A 17,783-nucleotide genomic window follows, 5' to 3' on the forward strand; every position below is an offset into this window, starting at 1 on the left:
GTACGACCATCTGTCCGCCAACTGAAGCTCTGCAGAGGATGGGTGATGCAACAGGACAATAACCCAAAGCATACAAGTAATTCAACAAAACAATGGCTGCAACAGCACAGAATATGCCTTCTGGAGTGGCCCAGTCAGAGTCCTGACCTCAACCCGATTGAAATGCTGTGGCATGACCTTAAGAGAGCGATTCACACAGACATCCCAAGAATATTGCTACACTGAAACAGTTTTGTGAAGAGGAGTGGTCCAAAATGACTCCAGATCGTTGTGCAGGCCTGATCTGCAACTACAGGAAATGTTTGGTTGAGGTTATTGCTGCCAAAGGAGGGTCAACCAGTTATTAAGTCCAAAGGATCACATACTTTTTCCTCCCTGCACTGTGAATGTTTACATGTTATGTGCAATTAAACCATGGCAACATCTAATGTTTGTGTAGTATTATGTTCAGCAGACTGTGTTCTTCTATTGTTGTGACTTAGATGACATTCAGAGCACATTTTATGCCCAATTCATGCAAAACTCCACATAATCCCAACGGGTTCACATACTTTTTCTTGCAACTGTACAGCTCATCACTTACAGTATAACTAAAGGCAAAACTTTTTTTTTTTTTTTTTGTCTAATTTTGGATAGAGGGGAGATGGATTGGAACATTTGCAATTTTGTATTGCTTTCTGTGCCCGTTAAGGAGATTCTCCCTCTCGATTATTCCTGTTCTACCATTATCAATGAAAGTGAAAGAAAATCCCACATTTTGGGTTGTCCTCAGAAAAGTAATAGATGGGAAACTCTTGTGATGGGAACACTAGTTCTGGTGACCTGGGGGTCCCCAAGGAATTCCACTAAATTTGTAAGGATTTCCCCTCACTTCCTGTATGGCTATGAGACAGGAAATGAAGGGAAATCGCCACAAAGGAACACAGATGGTGAAAATAAATCTGAGCGGTTGTCCTCTTTTGCTAGATCCAAAATAGAAAAAAAAAGTTTTGCCTAGAGTTCTGCTTTAAAGAGTCAGCCTTAAAATTATTCCTCTCACTTTGACATGCGATAGCGAACATGTGCGTGTTATTGTACATGTGTGTGTAGGGTATAGAGGCATAACTTTTTTTTTTCTATTTAATTTTTTTTTGTTTTTCTCTCAACTTTATTGCTATTGCAAAGGGGCTTACAAACTCCTTATGTGATATCATGTTCTGAGCTACAGGTGCTCTTTGGGCACCCAATGCCTATTCTTATCCCCACAAGTCAAATCAAGCGCAGGCTGTACTCCATTGGTTGTTCTCCCAGCCAAACTGGGATCTGACAGGTGTGAACATGAAGAGCTCACAGCTGAACCCTTCCATTTTCTGAGAAAAGATATCTTTCCTCTCCTCTGTTCTCCATTCTTACAAGGACAGTGGATATTCTGGGTTCACAGAGCGCACAGGGGTGCTACACAGTTTCTGGGCTATAGAGGTTGTTGGGAGGCTTTACAGCCACCTGGATCACTTCTTTAGCCCGAAACCTGCTCTGTAAAAAAAGTAAACCAACCCCTTTATCTCTTTACTGCCACCACCAAAGGCATTACAGTTCAGCAGTATTGGGATGTAAACAAACGTGCAGCTGCTACTGCAGCCATGAGTTTGTTTACATCCCAATACTGCCCCGCTGTAACACAAAGGCTCAGTTCACACTGCTGCAACTCCAAAGACATGCGATTTGCATTGCGACTAGCTTGCAGCTTGTTAAAGATTATGTATATATAAGCCCTACAGAACAGAGAATGCACAGTCCACATGTATTTATCTGCTGCTTCTCTGCTAACAGGAAACAGGAACTTTATTCAAGAAGAAGACAGAGTTTAGCCATAGATGCAGCTCCCAACTTATAAACACTGCCATCTACTGACTGAATAATACATCTGTAGTTGTTGCACAAAGAATACATGAACACCGTATTCCAACATGGCTTCTAGCGACTTTCATGCGACTGATGTTTTGCAACTGTGGCCAATCATAACACAGAGTGTGACGTATATATTACTGAACATACATTTTTGGACTGTTATTACAAAGGAAAAAGGGAGAAAGAGAGACATGTACATGATGGTATTTACCCTTGAAAGTGGGTTTTACTGGTGCCACACCCCTTCATGTAAAGGGCTTTAACATGTCTTGTGCACATATGTAACATTACTATCTTGGGATGCTCTGATTAAGCTGGAGCCTTGCCTTGGATAACACAGAGTGGGACAGAATGGGCCTAATCTCCTACTATTTGGTAGGCCCGTATCTTTAGTTTCTCTCTACAACTATTGTTTGAAAGATCTTCTGGCATCTATAGGATCATGTCTCCTGGGCTGCCCTATGGAAAATCAGATGCCACCGCTTGAATTGGGTGTAAAATCTCCTTGAGGAAGCAGGCTTTTGTCCAGCGAAACGCATAGGAGAAAGAATCTCAAGAGGTTACATACAAGTTGTTTATTTACCCACTGCACTGTATATGGGAATTGTTTGGAACATTTTGTATACTAAGCCTGACGACTTGTTACAGTCCTAATATGTAATGGATACATGTTTTTATATTTGAGCATTACTTATACTCAAATTGTTCGTCTCAACTGTGTTTTTAATGCTTGGGGAATAAAGATATTGTTTTCATAACATATGCATGGAGTTTTGTCGGTATGGTGCCCTTTAAAGCCCCATTAGTTTCTTTTTTTGTTAGGGCTGTACTTTTCAGTGATTTTTTTGACTGTTCTGCGCCCGAAATGCCCCCTGCACTGTGAACACAGCTGTATAATGTGCTTGCTAAGTGGATAATGTGCTTTGGGAGGGGATGATGCTTGGGAGGGATTTTGAGCAGCAGGGATGGGCTGAGACACAGGTACACAGCAGTAAATGGAACGGGAGTGGAGAAAAGGGTTAAAAAAAAAAAAACATCATAAAATTGCAGCCAAAGATAAGACAAAGAAATGACTTCCTTGTGACTTTTGGGATTTTGACATTGTAGTCTATGGCACTCATATCACAAGGAAGATGCACAAAGCAGCAAGAACTATTTTTTTTTGTCGCTGCGACTTTAGTTGCAGCAATTAGGATGGCACCCATTAAAATAAATGTGGTCTGACATGTCATGCGACTTTCTGTGTTGCACATTGCAGTAAGTTTACAATCCAGCGCACACGTTCCTGCGATAAAAATGGCTGTGTGTATAAGTGGGTGCTGCAGTGACCGTCGGCTGGAACCGAACAGAATCAGTACAGGAGAATGTCACCAGCACACCGAGGATCACCAATACGGGTCCAAAAGTTGTAATGAACGATCACATAGTTACAGCAAGGCAACGTTTCGGAGTTTCGCAGGATCCTTTCATCAGGCATGTCACATAACTTGTAGAAAACAGACCTGCATACTTCCTCATTTTTAATCCGCTCTGGTCGAGTCATGTGATCCCACAGCTCTGGCTCACCTGTTGCAGTGAGCAGCTGCTGCAGGGGAGAAAACAATTTGCAGTCAATGGATGGGCTATGGGAGGCCATGGGTGGTGTCATGGGTGATGTCATGGCTCCCAGCTGTTGTTAAATGCTCCTTGAGCTGGACTTTGCAGGATCATGTGAATGGATTAAAGACAGGTAAGCATACACATTTTTTTTTATACAAGTTACACAGGAAAGGTAAGAGGAGGGGGAAGAGAACACTTTTAATAATAGTTAGACTTTTCTTCCACTTTAAAGCTGAAAATATTTATAAAAAAAAAAAAAAAAAAAAAAAAAAAACAAAACATGATTTTACCCCTTCTTGTTGGGCCTAATGCAGGCCATAGACGGGTCGAAAATCGGCCGATTTTTCGGCAGGAAAAAAAAATAAAAAAAATCGGCCGAGTTTTGCACCGTTAGTGGGTTAATTGGTCAGCCGTTTTTTGGCACATTTTTTTTAATCGGTAAAGTTGGAAAACAAATCGGTTGATTTTGCCGATCAGATGATTTTCCCGGCAATGATGGGCAAATCGGCCAATCGTCTTACTGATAAAAAATCTGGGGGGAGGAGGAGGAGGAGTATTGCGGTTGCAACAATGTATCTATTTGTATCCGAATAAAAACATCTGTATCCGAGATGGATACATTGTTGCAACCGCAATACTTTTTCATGTCAAATATAATAGCGGAGCTCTCTGCAAGGGACAGAAGTAATTAAATGCCGGCCGTAGACTGGGCGAAAATCGGCCTATTTTTTTTTACCGTTGGTGGTAACGTCGGCCTATTGAACGACCGATTTTTTTTTTTTTTTTGGTTTTTTTTTTAAACGGATGGTTTTTGACCCATCTATGGCCTGCATTACTGTATATGTGTATAGCTGTCGTCTGATTTGTGCTGGCAGGGGAAAATGTCACCAGCACACCGAGGATCACCAATATGGATCCAAAAGTTTTAAAGAATGATTACATAGTTACAGCAAGGAAATGTTGCCTTACTGTAACTATGTGATCGTTAATTAAAACTTTTGGACCCGTATTGGTGAGCCTCGGTGTGCTGGTGACATTTGCCCTTGCACATTACATGCGAGGTTGAATCGGTGTGAACCAGTATTTCAGATGCAAGAGAAATTTCAGATGCAGCTTGAGTCACACAAAGTCGCATGACAATGGAAATCGCATTGTTTCAATGTCTATTCACATTAATGCAGCTCAGAATGGAGCTACTTTGGTGCAATTCCAGTGCGGTTTTGGCCCCATAAAATATACAACCCTTATCACAGTTGCATCCAAGTATCACAACATAATTGCACTGAAAGTCGGATCAATATCATATCACAGCAGTGTGGACGCAGCACATGGCAACAACAGTTTTATACAGCATGAATAAAAGGTGACCCTTTTAAGCATTCCCAACAGTTTTAAATGTCTTGTCCTAACCCCTGTAACTGAAAGAACAGAACAAGGAGGGTGCAGGAATGGATTTAAACTATATATTTAAAAAAAAAAAAAAAAAAAAAGTAACAACGTCACTTAAAGCACAATAACAAGAAAAATATATGGGAATTATGGGCTGAAATGTGGAATAGGCTGTACAGATCAGGTCATATCCCAACCCTGGAAGTATTCATTGTGCAGGACGGCATGTGACAAAAAAAAAAGAAAAAAAACAGTTTATACACCGAATACCATCATTACAGATATTGCCTTTATAGTGATCAGAATACAGTATTTTGCACTGTTTTGCGCCTTTAAGTCGATCTAAAGCTCAGAATACTATTCATTTCATGTCCGCTCCTGCTTCTGTACAAATCGCAGGCTCTGACATTCCCCGGCAGAACACAGCTTAGTGGACGCGGCCCGCACTCTCGGCAACGTTTTTAACCTTCATTTCTAAAAGGGCTCACCAGAGCGTTTCACAATGAAGGTGCTCGGGAGCCAATCCTGTGAATCACCATTACTGCAACGCCGTTCAATATGCTGCCTCCTTATCATAGCAAAGAATAAATCTCGACTGACGGTGATTCTCCGCGTCAAGGAGATAGAGAGACATCTCCAAGATCACGGAGTGCGGGTTGGTCCGTGCAATTTCCAGCACTCTTCAAGCACTCTCTAAATCAGCGCTGTCTGTGTTTATCGCCGCCACGGCCTCACGTATGATATAAAAGGCATGATCGCCGGCCAAATGACATAAAAAGATCAATGTCACAGAGTGGGATCGGTCTCCTTGAGGCAGGTGGGGGGTGGGGGACAAATGGGCACTCGGCGACATAACGCCACGCTGAACAGGCTCCGGTTTGGCCGCCGTGAAAAGCTTGGGCTGCAGTGACATGTGAATGGGAATCACAGTTTGGGTCGTCAACGTAGCTGTTCAGAATGTGTATAAATCGCAGACCGGAATGCAGCCTTGACTTGACCCCCACCAGGTCCTAGCATTGGCTTTCATTATAGCCAAAGTTGGGTGAATGTTGGGCCTGGTCTAAAATTTGCATCTTTTCTTTTAGATATTTGCGTTATAGAATGCAAGGCAAGGAGTGGGTTCATGACTTATTTTAGCTCCACTTCAAAGAGTTAGGTTCATCTATACCAGAAAACTGACTAAGCAGGTAAGGGGCACCTGTAGATAAAAACAAGCTGTGCAGCTTTAACTAAACTTCCATAATACCCTTGCCATAGGTGTAGGCCATTTACATACCTTCTGAAACCTGGCCAAAAAACTCCCAGAGATAGCATCACCCTGTCCTTCCTTCTTGCTAAGACGTTGCTAAGGCACCCTAGCCAATTCAAACCCCCTCGCATGCACTCTGCCCTGTCCCAGTAACGCTGAACTCAGGGGTGTTGTGATGGGTGAGACAGTGGACCACACATGTGAAGGGGTTTGAGAGCTCACTCTTGTGACGGTGGCCGGAAAGCAGTAATGACTGGGAGAAGTGGTCAATGAGATCCTGCATAAAAAGTGCTCTGTACACAGTATGCATGCAACATTTGCATTTGTACAGCGAACATGGCCCTACTGCTAAGACACAAACAGCTTCCCAATTAAGCCGCCTAGTTATCTGTTGCTAGGACATGGGTGGCTTCTCAATGAAGCCACCCAACGTTCATCTGTTGCTAGGACTCCGGCAACTTCTCAAGAAAGCCCCCTAGCATAGTACTTTTGCTAGGACCCAAGATTCATCTGTTGCTAGGACTCCGGCAACTTCTAAAGAAAGCCCCCAAGCATAGTACTTTTGCTAGGACCCAAGATTCATCTGTTGCTAGGACTCCGGCAACTTCTCAAGAAAGCCCCCTAGCATAGTACTTTTGCTAGGACCCAAGATTCATCTGTTGCTAGGACTCCGGCAACTTCTAAAGAAAGCCCCCTAGCATAGTAATTTTGCTAGGACCCAAGATTCATCTGTTGCTAGGACTCCGGCAACTTCTCAAGGAAGTTCCCTAGCATAGTACTTTTGCTAGGACTCTAGCAACTTCTCAAGGAAGCCCCCTAGCATAGTACTTTTGCTAGGACCCAAGATTCATCTATTGCTAGGACTCCGGCAACTTCTCAAGAAAGCCCCCTAGCATAGTACTTTTGCTAGGACCTAAGGTTCATCTGTTGCTAGGACTCTGGCAACTTCTTAAGGAAGCCCCCTAGCATAGTACTTTTGTTTGGACACAGGCAGCTTCTCAAGGAAGATGCCTAGCATCCTTTTGCTACCAGAATGCAGAAGGCTTCTCAAGAAAGCTGCCTAGTGTTCTTCTGTTGCTAGAACACAGGTGACTTCTCAATTAAGCCAGGCAATGCTCTCCTGTTGCTAGGACGCAGGCAACTTCGCAATGAATCCGCCTAGCATCCTCCTACTGCTAGTACACAAGCATCCTTCTGTTGCTAGGATGCAGATAGCTTCACAAGGAAGCCGCCTAGGGTCCTTCCGTTGATGACACTCAGCTTCTCAATGAAGCTACCTAGCATTCTTCTGTTGCTAGGATGTAGGTGGCTTTTTAATAAAGCCACTTAGTAAGTTTCTGTTGGTGGTGAACAAGCTGCTCCTCAATGAAGCCCGTCTAGCATCCTTTGGTTGCTACTGTGCAGGCGGCTTCTCAAGGAAACAACCAAATGTTTTTGAGTTGATGGGACACAGACAGCTTCTCAATGAAGCCACGGAGTGTCCTGCAGTTGCTAGGTTGCAGGTGGCGTTTTTGCAAACGTTTACATGCGTATCTGCATAAATTACTGACCACTGTAATTTTTTTCCTCTTTATGGATATGTATGCAGTGTAAATTTATGGATCTGAACTCTGTACATGAGTGCTTAAAACAAAGTATACAGTGATGCTTAGATCTGTAAAACAATAAAAATGGCACATTTTGGGCTTTGCGCTCTAAGTTCTCCAAACTAGCTAACTCCATGTGCTCTCATTGGAAATTGATCCAGGTGCCTCATCTGCGTGCTTCTCCACGTTGTCCAGTTTTAAACCACAAGTTGATCAGCGCAATTGGAATGTAGAACAAAATCAATTATTTTAACTATTTTAAAACCAATGAAATGCAGGTACAAAACACACACTCCTCTGGATGACATGCCAGCTTGCGGTTTTCTGCTTTTACTGTATGTCAACCCTTGTGTCATTGTGGAAAAGTAGTTATAAGTATTAATTGCTTGTGTTTAGTCAGCCCGTTTTAAAACAATATCCTACTTCTTAATTAGATTGGAGTTCTTTAAGCCTGACAACCAACGACATATCCATGTTATACTTTAGGCAGTCTCTGAAACTCTGCTATGACAACTATGTAAAGCCTGTTTAGAAAAAAAAATAAAAAAATGCTCAATTGCCATGGCTATGTTCTGTGACAATCGTTGCGACAGAGATGGCCACGCAGCCCAACCCAGCCCTTACGCTTTGTCTGAAATCGAGAATTTTGTTTACAGAGTCAGCAAACTTGGAAACAAGGACTCGGGAGAGGTGGGTAATTCAGTCGGTTGGCAGGGAAGAGGACAAAACAGAGAGAAATGCAGGACAATGGATCGGTCTTGTTAAAAACAAACCCTATGAAAGTCACTTTGAGGTTATAATTAATGCGGGGACACCGAGGATTAGGTTACAATAAAAAAAAATAAAAAAAATCTAACCAACGGAAAAACCTGTTACAAGGCTGTAGACTGGGCTTTGACTTGTAAATGACATAAGAATCAATCTACAAAACCCAGAACGGTGGAAAGTCTATGTACTGCCTGCAGCAACCATTCCAAATATTGATCTAATGACAACAAATCATTTTAATCTCATGCTAATAAGTGATTTAACCTCCTTTTGGCAATTGCCTCATTTGCCAAACACTGAAATCAATGTGTTGTCAGTGAGATCATTGCCGACTAGTGGTTAGATCTGAACTTAAGACACAACACCTATAGGATTATACGCGAGGGCCCCTTCACACATCGGACGGGTCCAGACTGAACCAAAATGTATGGGTGGGTGGATGTGTATAGACAGATGGACATCCGCTTAAATCAGAGTCCGCTTATGTCCACAGAAATAAACAAAAAAGGTCTGCATCCTTATTTAAGTAGATGTAGACGATATCGTCTGTTTACATATGTTCCGTTAATGTCCGATTTTAGGCAACAAACATTTTTTGTTTATATTTTTGTCACTTATGTCTAGTTTCTTTGTCACCTATGTTTAGTTTTCAACTGGAAAAACAAGCCCCAATAGCCAGGACGAAACGCGTCCGGGGGCACGGCCGGAGCAACAGTTGAGGCCATCTTTATACAAGATTCCAAGAGCGGTTAAAGAGGCGTCCTCTCTCATATCACATTTGCAAGACTGTAAACTATTGTGGACACCACTCCCCCTTCATACCGGTGAGGCGATTATTGAGCTCCAGCTTGGAGTGGCGCCATCATGCTACATATACTGGAAAAAAAAAATGAACATGTAAAAAACAGATGCGAAAATGGATGTGACCTGAAGACGACCATACAAAGTGATGCGACCTGAATCAGTATTCATCTGTTTTTTCTTAACGCCACCGCTGTGAACGGCCCCTCAAGTATGAGCTGATGTTTTGTTTTATAAGTAGCTCATTTATATCTCCATAGCAATTTTCTCCCTGGGGTCTAAAGACATCCTGAGTCCTTTAACATGGTCACACTCCATAGTGTTCAGCAGGCAATCCATGATCAGATCCTCCTTTGGAGCAGAAAGGGACAGACCTCACTTTTGTGACATCCTTGCCCATACATTTTTTTGTCTGCATTTTGACAGAGGACTGTGGCATATCCATGTTCTATCTATGGGCTACTGGATGTAAATGTGCAGAGGCTTATTCACACTTGCTTTGGCCTCTGAAGAGCGATCTACATTCAGAACTCCCTTCAAAGAGCATTTGGCAGGCAGCGAGGAAGTGTTGCTTGGCCCCCTCCCTTAACCTTTTGAACCTGGCACTAGCACGCTGCAACTGAATGCATTGCACGCAGTTGCAGTGAACTTGAACATAGGCCCCAGTCATTTGAATAGGTTGCACTAAGCAAGTACTATGCCTGCCAAAAACATCAGGGGGTAGAATTCCTGTGAAAAGCATTGTGGCATGTGTACACCACCAGCTGCTGCCCCTGCAGCTGAAGGAGGAAGTGGATGGGGGTGGTAAAAAAAAAAAAAAAAAAAAAAAAAAATGGCTCAACTGCAGGGTTTTACCTTGCGTTAATGCCTTACCTGTGCCCAATCTCAATCCATCACTGTGCCTGTTTACAGCAGCTCTTTCCTCTCTATCAGCTCACAGAGGCAGCATTGGCTCCTGCTGCTGTCAATCAAATCCTGTAAGAAGAGAGTGGGGGTGGGGCTTAGCTGTGCTGTGTGTGTCAACAGACACACACAGCCCGGCTTGGAAGATAGCCTGCAGGTGCACCCCCATAGGAAATGCCCACAGGAGGAGCCCAGAGCGTCAGTGGGGGACCTCAGAAGAGGAGGTATAGGGCTGCTCTGTGCAATAGAGCGCATAAATATAATAGGATTATTTTTTATGTATTATTTTCATTTAAAAAAATAGCTTTACAATAACTTTAAAACCTTCAAATTAAAAGACTTATGTATAAAATAATGCTGTTTGTCCATATGGAAGCTTACAATGAAAAAATACGGGCAAGGTAATAAAACAACACACAAGGAAAAAGGATTATATTTCCTTAAAAATGCAATTTAAAAGTTATTTAGGAAGGTAAATTAGTCTGAGTTATTGTCACATTAAAGTAACCCTATCAGGGCCATCTTGGCTTCAATGAGCTCCAGCAATGAATAGATTCCCAACAAATGTATGGACAGGCTAATCTAAAAAATGCAAATACTGATTTATGTGTGGCCAGCTTAGTGTTGCTTTTTGTTTTTTTATACTTACATTAGAAAAAGAACATGTTATATCCCCCACATATCTCTGCTCCCTCCGCCAGCGCTATTAGGAAAATCTCAAATTGTAAAATTGCTGAAACTTCCTTCCCATCCCAACACATTCCTCCCATCCTCATTGATTCAACCATTAGTTCTCTATACTAGGTGAGTGTTCACGACAGGGTAGGTACAAACAGTATATCAGGTGGCAATTCTTTACACTATATGTAGAATAACTTAAAAAAATTCCAGTCCAATGAAAAACAGGAGACTGCTTTAAAGTGGGCCCATACTTTAGGCCTCATGCACATTGGGCATTTAACACCAGTGCGTGAGATCTCAGGATTTTGGTGCACAACATCCAGTCCTGAATAAAACTCAATGAGAGTCTGAAAGCTGCTTTGGCTGGGCGGGGCACCAAGTGGTACTAATGCTTAGGGAAGTATGTTCCAAGGGACAAATGCCCGACACACCACCAGTCAGCACTATGGGTATTTATCCTTGGGCGCCTACTGCCCTAAGAGTTGGTATCACATGGTGTACTGTCCAGTCAAAGAAAATTTCAGCCTCTATAGTAGACTCTTACAGGCTGCCAGGAGCGGGGTTGGACAGGGTGCCTATGCCTTCTGCCCACACCAAAGCGGCAGGGTTTCATGCACCCAGGCTAAAAATGCCCAATGTACAGAAATCCTAAATGTTGCCCTAAAGCTGTGTATACAGTCTTCATCTAATGGAAACATAAATAGTAAAAGAAAAACTGAAATACAGTGGGTATAAAAAAAGAACACCCCCCCCCTTTAAATCACATTTTGTTGCTTTGCAGCCTGAAGACAGACACAGTTTTTGTTTTATCCAGCTGTATTTACTCATTGCAACTTATAACATCAAAAGTGAAAGATATACCACCACAATCTAAGAAAAAAAAATTAATAAAATCAAAAACAATCATTGAGTTGGAAAAAAGGATCCCCCCTTGTGTCAGTATTTTGTTGAACCACCTTTTGCTTTAATTCCAGCCTTCAGTCTGTTGGGATGTCTCTACTAACTTTGTACATCTAGACTTTGCAATATTTGCCCGCTCTTCTCTGCAGAACTGGTCAACTTCAGTTAAATTTGATAGTGGCCGTTTGTGGACTGCAATCTTCAAGTCATTCCACAGATTTTCAATGGGGTTTAGGTCTGGACTCTGAATAGGCCATGCAAGGACATTCATCTTTTTCTCCTCCAACCACTGTGGGCTCATTGTTGATGTGTGCTTTGGGTAATTGTCATGCTGGAAGGTAAACCTTCTTCCCATTGACAACTTTCTGGTAGATTTTCCTTGAGAATTTGATGGTATGCCCCATCCATTTTTCCTTCTATCTTGACAAGTGCTCCAGTCCATGCTGCAGAGAACCCCCCCCCCCCAATAACAGGCTATTCCCACCTCCATGCTTTACTGTAGGAATGGTGGTATTTGGATGGTGAGCTGGATTGGGTTCCGCCAGACATATAATTTAGTGTGGAGGCCAAATCATTCCATTTTAGTCCCATCTGACCAGAACACCTCTTTCCATGTGGTCTCAGAATCTTCAAGGTGCGTTTTGGCAAAGCTCAGTGGTGACTGCATGTGGCCTTTCTTGAGGAGCGATTTTTTTCTTGCACCCCTCCTATACAAGCCACATTTGCGGTGGATTTGTGATATTGTTGTCACGTGAACACAATGACCATTCTTTGTCATCAATTCCTGACACTGCTTCAGAGTTGCTGTAGGCCTCTTGATAGCCTCGCTGCCAAGTTTCCTCCTGGCTCTTTCATCCAGTTTGTAGCGACGTCCTGATCCAGGGAGGGTCTGTGTTTTACCAAATATCTTTCGCATCTTAATAGACTTCAATCTGCTTCTCTGCATAATTGAAGCCTTTTAATTTTTTCTGTATCCATCTCCTGCCTGTCCACACTTTTATCCTGGAGATCTTTTGTCAGTGCCTTGCCTTCCATAGTTGATTGTTTGAACTGAAATGCTCCAGGAAAGCGCTTTTCATGCTGAGCTATTCACAATGACCACAGCTGATCACAGATGAAAGTCAAATGGCTTTGTGTGCCATTGGGAAGCTGATTTGCTACACCTGATTGAGTTTACAAGTCATTTTTAGGAGGGGGTGAGCCTTTTTTTTTTTCTAACTCAATGATTCTGTTTTTGAATTTATTTATTTTTTTCTGACATGTTGCTGTTAGATCTTTCACTTGGATGTTATAAGATGTATTGAGTGAATACAGATGGATAAAACAAAAACTGTGTGTCTTCATTTCAGGCTGCAAAGCAGCAAAATGTGATTATTTTAAACAGGTAGGATTCTTTTCTATGCCCATTGTACACAGGTTATACAAGTCTCTAGTCACCAAAAGCTGTTGGCTGCATAGTATCTTCTGAAGGAAAGGATCAGCCAATAGGAAACCAAAAGCCTGGAGCTTTGGTCACATGGCATCTGCTGAAGGGAAAGACCAGTCAATATGATTTTTCAGCAGATGTCAAAGGAGCAAATGCCTAGATGTCAGGACGGAGTCTGGAGCAGCATTTTCTTATGGATCAGGTCTCACAAGCTTTGCTGACAGCAGAGGGGAGCCACTGGCTCCTGCTACTCTCAATGAGAACAGGGGGGTGGGGGGGGGGGGGGGTGGGGGGGGCTGAGACACACTATGTGTATCAATGGACACAAAAAGCGCAGCTCACAATTGAGCCCACATGTCTGCCCTCCTCGCGAGTGGCTTGCTATGGGAGCAGATAAAGCAGAAGGAACTGTTGAGACCACTGGCTGAGGTCCCCAGAAGAGGAGATTCAGGGCCACTGAGTAAAACTTGTTATTTTATTTAAAAATGGACTTTATTATTATTATACAGGATTTATATAGTGCGCCAACAGTTTGCGCAGCGCTTTATAATAGACTTTCCAATCATTTGAATGCTAAATCGATGTCCTTTAGGGCCTTTTAAAAGGGTTGTCTATGAAAGATTTAGGTACAAACGTTTGTTGCCGTTTCATGGGCTCAATATGTTGGGTATCTACTCTGAGCAACTTCACTTTTTATATTTTATCAAAATATTGAGTAATACATTACATTTGCACACCCTAAAATGAACTTTTTTTATGGAAAATTTGCACTTTTTTATTTTGTGAAAATATTGTGTGATAGGAAAAAAAATGTAACTATCTCCATTTTATTCTGCAGGGTATTTTCAGAAAAAAATATATTTGTGGATTATGATGAATATTCAGGTCTAAAATCATTTTTTAAACATACGTGAAAAAAAAGCAAAAATGGGTCTGACAGAGAAACCGTTAAAAGGCAAAAAAATAAAAATAAACACCTTTCAAAAAAACCTTTTTTTAACAAGTGAGCCGTGTTAAGGCCTTGTTCTTTTTGTATGTTTTGTTTACCACTTTTTTATATATACGTAGATTACAGCTTCACCTAGCAGAGCTTATGTGACTAAGATGTGTTTTATTGCAGACAGCTTCTCTGTTTTGTAGTTTTTTCTTTGCTTTTTTTTTTTTTTTTTTTACCACGGTGGTTCTCCGTCATCCTCTCTTCTTGTCTTGCCCGCAGCGCCTAATATAAACACACATCAGACAGCTTCCTGTTCAGCTCTAATTTCAAAGCCGTCAATGTGGCAGATATGGCTGCTTAGTCTAAAGCTGCAGGTGAAAAGGACAGGTGCCTAAAGCCATCCGTAAGAAGTGCTTTGTCGTCTCGGGAGTTGGAAGGCTGTGTTTGAAACCTGCATCCTCCTGCTAAAGATACAACAGCAGATTTCCGCAGACTTCTTAGATTAAAGGACCATGGAAAGCGCTCTTCGCATTTCTACCTGCCATGTAAGCTCAAGGAAGTATCAGAGAGAGCCATTGCTCCAGCAAAGGAACATTTCAGGGCCTACTTAAAAAGAGGCGGTTTTTTTGTTTTGTTTTTTTACTTCATAAAGCCGAGTCATAGACTTGCATCGTTATTTTTGGGTACATTGTGACTTCACCAGAATGCATTAGCAAATTCTGCTGATTCTTTGTAGAGAGCTTCAGGAATGTGGATTTTAGGTGGAGTTTAGACACTTCGCTCTTTGGGTATTCTTGTATATGAATTTGTTTATTAATAAGAACTGCTTGTTATTTTAGGCAAAATTGTCTTTTTCCACCATGAGGACAATTATATTATTTTCTGTTGCTTTTAGATGTGCATGTGAAAGATATGGGTACAAACAACTGTGAGTGTAGACCTCCTTGCTTGCCTTTATCCAGCGTTGGGACTCAATTCCTCCCTCTGACAACAATGGGGTATTATTCCTCCCACTGACACCAATGATGGACCAAATATTCTCCCTCTGACACCATTGACAGGGCACTATACCTTTGATAACACCAAAGATAGGGCACTATTCCTCCCCCTTACACCAATGAGGGGGCATTATTCCTCCCACTGATACAAACAATGAGGCTCTATTCCTCCTACTGACACCAATGATGGGGTCCTCCCACTGATACTATTCCTCCCACTGATACAAATGATGGGGCATTATTCCTCCCACTGATAAATGATGGGGCACTATTCCTCCCACAGACACCAATGATGGGGCACTATTCCTCCCACTGATAAATGATGGGGCACTATTCCTTCCACTGATAAATGATGGGGCACTATTCCTCCCACTGACACCAATGATGGGGCACTATTCCTTCCACTGATACCAATGATGGGGCACTATTCCTTCCACTGAAGCAAACAATGGAGCACTACTCCTCCCACTAACACCAATGATGGGACACTATTCCTCCCACTAACACCAAATGATGGGGCACTATTCCTCCCACTGACACCAATGATGGGGCACTATTCTTCCCACTGACACCAATGATGGGGCACTATTCCTTCCACTGATGCAAATGATGGGGCACTATTCCTCCCACTGACACCAATGATGGGGCACTATTCCTTCCACTGATGCAAATAATGGGGTATTATTCCTCCCACTAACACCAAATGAGGAGGTACTATTCCTTCCACTAACAGCAAATGATAAGGAACAATTCCTCCCACTGACACCAATGATGGGGCACAATTCCTCCCACTGAAACCAATGATGGGGCACAATTCCTCCCACTGAAACCAATGATGGGGCACAATTCCTCCCACTGAAACCAATGATGGGGCACAATTCCTCCCACTGAAACCAATGATGGGGCACAATTCCTCCCACTGAAACCAATGATGGGGCACAATTCCTCCCACTGAAACCAATGATGGGGCACAATTCCTCCCACTGAAACCAATGATGGGGCACAATTCCTCCCACTGAAACCAATGATGGGGCACAATTCCTCCCACTGAAACCAATGATGGGGCACTAATCCTCACACGGACATCAACAATGAAGCTCTATTCCTCCCACTGACACCAATGATGGGGCACTATTTCTTCCACTAATACCAGTGATGGGATACTATTCCTCTTCCTCCTAATCACAGGGGTGTTGTATTATTTTTTTACTCCCACTGACCATCAAGCCTGAGGCATTATTTAAACTGACCGGACACAGTCTGGCCCCACTAAAATCTGAAGGACAGTAAACTGGCCCCTTGTTTGGAAGGTTTGGAGACCCCTGGTCTAGACCATTAAAAATGTATTGGTGCTCAATATAATTTTTTTTTTTGTTTAGTAAAATATCTGTACAGTATTTATCTACACCTCTGCCTATCACCCATCAAATATGTTCTTTCTCTGTCTATACAAGCCAATACAACAGAATCCGTATGTATGCATCAGTGTCAAGTTATGCTGGGAAAGCTGTACTTATTCTTGATGCTTTTCATGGACGAATTCACTTCAGTAGAAAGGTGGTTACATGCATACTGATATCTAAAATCTTATGTACATTTAAAAACAATGGGGATAGAGGTCACCACTGTCACTTGTGTATAATTTGTATGCGCCCTCTGGGTTAGGAACCCCAGGACAATATATGAAGGTAATCACTCATATGAAGTAAATCTCATTGATTCTATTACGTTTATACAAATAGAGGGGGGACTTACTCGAGGACCAAGTAAAGTACACTTCAGGATATTATAGGTTAATTCTGAAGTTGTATAGATAACTAAATTCACTTCTTCCAATGTCCTACTGAGTCCACGGCACAATATTTCCACTGTCAGTCCAAGTATTAAAGTCTAAATGGTAGTGGTCTCCTACATGGGCTACCAATGACACCTGACTAGTAATTAGTTAGGTGTCATTAGCAGCCCATGCTGGAGACCACTATAACTTAGACGTTAATACTTGAATTGACAGTGGACATAACATGCAGAGGACTTACGTGATAGGACATTGAAAAAAAGTGAATTCAGTGACCTATACAACTTCACTAAAATAAACAGAAAAGCACTTAGCAAGGTTTGCCTGGTTTTTGGTTCATGTGCTGAGTCCAATTCATTTTAGAGTAAGTCTGATTCTGACAGTCACCGGCCCTCAAAAATTACTCTTTGCATTCTGGCACTCCAGTTGAAAACAAGAGCTTCAGCTGCTACTAACAGAAGCTTTTTGTGAACCACCAAGAGGGTATCACTGAGCATTCCCCATCCCAATCAAGAGCGCTGAGGGGTGCAAAAAAAAAAATGTTATGATACTCCCTTAAGCCAGATTTTCTAAATATATATTTCTGAATGATTATGTTTTACAGTCTGACAACCAACATATAACACAGAATGAAACCACTGTTTGATAGAGAACAAATGTGATATAAATTAGACACATACATCACTTACTGTAGATGTGATGTGGCCAGCCTGCCTCTGGACATTATAGCACAGGCATGGGTGGTTAAAACTGTCTAATTTTCCTATAAAAGTGGGCATACACTAGTTATGAATGTAGTGTTATCATATTAGGATCTATGGAATATGCATAGATTTTGGTTTTGTCAGTTAAAGAAAATGGCAG

This window comes from Staurois parvus, unplaced genomic scaffold (genome assembly GCF_062004578.1).
Source record: "Staurois parvus isolate SC_StPar_1 unplaced genomic scaffold, SC_StPar_1.0 ptg001066l, whole genome shotgun sequence".
Lineage (NCBI taxonomy): Eukaryota > Metazoa > Chordata > Amphibia > Anura > Ranidae > Staurois > Staurois parvus.